Here is a 3,367-nt window from a genome sequence, read left to right as displayed (position 1 = left end):
CCAGTGGTGCAACAAGAAGAAGGCGCACAGGGTGCGCAGGGTGGAGGAGCTGCGGGCGGGCTCGGCGCGGCAGTTCCTGGAGGACACGCGCGGCTCCTGCAGCCTCTTCTGCTCCAGCGCCAGCCACCCCGAGGAGAGCCGCGTGTGCAGGTGGGAGCGCCGCGCCCAGCCCCGGCCCGGCCCCGAGTGCGGGCATGGCACCAAATTGTGTCCCGGCCCCAAATCTTGTCCCGGCCCCAAATCCTGTCCTGGCCCCAAATCGTGTCCCAGCCCCAAATCGTGTCCTATCTCCAAATCGTGTCCCGGCCCCAAATCTTGTCCCGGCCCCAAATCTTGTCCCGGCCCCAAATCCTGTCCTGGCCCCAAATCGTGTCCCAGCCCCAAATCGTGTCCTATCTCCAAATCGTGTCCCGGCCCCAAATCCTGTCCTGGCCCCAAATCGTGTCCCGGCCCCAAATCTTGTCCTATCCCCAAATCGTGTGCTGGCCCCAGATCTTGTCTGGTCTCCAAATCTTGTCCTATCCCCAAATCTCCTGTCCTCAAACCTTATCCTCAAACCTCACGCTGTCCCCGCACCTCAGCCTGTCCCTGAACATTGCCGTGGCCCCAAATCTTGTCCTATCTCCAAATTGTGTCCTGGCCCCAAATCTTGTCCTGGCCCCAAACCTCGTCCCATCCCCAAATCTCATCCTGTCCCCAAATCTCACCGCACTCCCAAATGTCCCACATCCCCAAATCTCGTGCTGTCCCCAAACCTCGTCCCCTGCCCAAAGTGTTGTGCTTTTCCCAAAATTCATTCTGCCCCCCCAAATTCATTCTGGCCCCAAATCTCATCCTATCCCCAAATCTTGTCCTGTCCCCAAATCTCATCCCATCCCTGAATTTCACACTGTCCCCAAATCTCATCCTGTCCCCAAATCCTGCCCTGCTCCAGGAGGTTTGGGGCTGATGTTCCAGCCCGGAATAGGTTGGAGTGGGATGGGCCCAAATCTATCCTGCCCCAAAATCTCACGCTGCTCCCAAATCTCATCCTGTACCCAAACCTCATCCCGTCCCCAAATCCCCTCCTGTGCCCAAATCTCCTGTCCCCAAAGCTCTGCCATTGGGGACTGATGGCAGTGACCCCACAGAGACCCCGGGGAGCCAGGGGAGCTCCAACGGGGATTTGGGGAAAGGCTCCAGAGGGGGCTGGACATGGCCTGGGATGTCCTGGAATGGGCACTGACCGCTGACCATCACTGACCATCACTGACCATCGCTGACCATCACTGACCATCGCTGACCACTGTCCATCCCTGCCCTCTGACCGTCACTGACCATCACTGACCATCATTGACCACTGTCCATCACTGAGCATCACTGACCATCACTGACCATCACTGACCATCACTGACCAGTGTCCATCCCTGACCAGTGTCCATCCCTGACTCCTGTTCCTCCATGACCGCTGACCATCACTGACCACAGACCATCACTGACCATCACTGACCACTGACCATCGCTGACCATCACTGACCATCACTGACCATCCCTGACCCCTGTCCATCCTGACCCCTGTCCATCACTGTCCATCACTGACCCCTGTCCATCCCTGACCCCTGTCCATCCCTGACCCCTGTCCATTGTGACCCCTGTCCATCACTGTCCATCCCTGACCCCTGTCCATCGCTGACCCCCATCCATCGCTGTCCATCGCTGCCCCGTGTCCGTCCCCCCCTCCCGGGAGCCAATCCCGGTAGCTCTGGGCTGTCCCCCCCCCGCGTTTCCCTGCTGCCACCGCTCCCTGACGCCACCCGTGTGTCCCCCTTCTCCTTCTCCTTCTCCTTCTCCTTCTCCTTCTCCTTCTCCTTCTCCTTCTCCTTCTCCTTCTCCTTCTCCTTCTCCTTCTCCTTCTCCTTCTCCTTCTCCTTCTCCTTCTCCTTCTCCTTCTCCTTCTCCTTCTCCTTCTCCTTCTCCTTCTCCTTCTCCTTCTCCTTCTCCTTCTCCTTCTCCTTCTCCTTCTCCTTCTCCTTCTCCTTCTCCTTCTCCTTCTCCTTCTCCTTCTCCTTCTCCTTCTCCTTCTCCTTCTCCTTCTCCTTCTCCTTCTCCTTCTCCTTCTCCTTCTCCTTCTCCTTCTCCTTCTCCTTCTCCTTCTCCTTCTCCTTCTCCTTCTCCTTCTCCTTCTCCTTCTCCTTCTCCTTCTCCTTCTCCTTCTCCTTCTCCTTCTCCTTCTCCTTCTCCTTCTCCTTCTCCTTCTCCTTCTCCTTCTCCTTCTCCTTCTCCTTCTCCTTCTCCTTCTCCTTCTCCTTCTCCTTCTCCTTCTCCTTCTCCTTCTCCTTCTCCTTCTCCTTCTCCTTCTCCTTCTCCTTCTCCTTCTCCTTCTCCTTCTCCTTCTCCTTCTCCTTCTCCTTCTCCTTCTCCTTCTCCTTCTCCTTCTCCTTCTCCTTCTCCTTCTCCTTCTCCTTCTCCTTCTCCTTCTCCTTCTCCTTCTCCTTCTCCTTCTCCTTCTCCTTCTCCTTCTCCTTCTCCTTCTCCTTCTCCTTCTCCTTCTCCTTCTCCTTCTCCTTCTCCTTCTCCTTCTCCTTCTCCTTCTCCTTCTCCTTCTCCTTCTCCTTCTCCTTCTCCTTCTCCTTCTCCTTCTCCTTCTCCTTCTCCTTCTCCTTCTCCTTCTCCTTCTCCTTCTCCTTCTCCTTCTCCTTCTCCTTCTCCTTCTCCTTCTCCTTCTCCTTCTCCTTCTCCTTCTTCTTTCTCCTTCTTCTTTCTCCTTCTCCTTTTCTTCCTCCTCCTTCTTCCCCTTCTTCTCCTTGTTCTCCTTCCTTCTTCTCCTCCTCCTTCTTCTTTTTCTTCATGTTTTCTTTTTCTTCTCCTTCTTCCCCTTCTCCTCCTCCTCCTCTGCCCCATTTCCCTGCTCTGGCTCCTCACCCCCCAGAGCCGGGATCTGCTCTGTTGTTTTTGTGGAGCCCTTTGGGTGTCCCCCAATCCCGGTGGCTCTGGGCATGCTCATTCCCGGCTCCCCGGGGCCTCCCAAGCGCCCAGGGCCGCTCCAATCCGGAGGGAAGGGGTTTGGAGCTGCCAGGTGGGATTTTCCTGGCTCTGGAGGCCCCGGCTCAGGGTCTCATCCCGGTTTTCTCCGTCCCCAGATGTCCCCGAGGTCGAGGTGGCCCTGGAGAACAACCTGGTGAGACATCGGGGTGCTCCCGCCCCATCCCAAACCTGCTCCTCTCCTTTCCCTCCCCACCCCGCTATTCCAGGGTTTCCTCACCCACAAGTTCCCACATCCCACCGGGCACTGCTCCATCCCATGACCATGGCAGCGACCACGGGAGCAGCCCCCAGACCCATCCCAAACCCTCCGTGCCTCAGTTTCCCCATTCCCGAGGGTGGTCCC

The sequence above is a fragment of the Geospiza fortis genome, unplaced genomic scaffold, assembly GCF_000277835.1.
Source record: "Geospiza fortis unplaced genomic scaffold, GeoFor_1.0 scaffold628, whole genome shotgun sequence".
In the NCBI taxonomy this organism is placed as follows: domain Eukaryota; kingdom Metazoa; phylum Chordata; class Aves; order Passeriformes; family Thraupidae; genus Geospiza; species Geospiza fortis.
Note: the sequence above shows the minus strand (reverse complement) of the source record.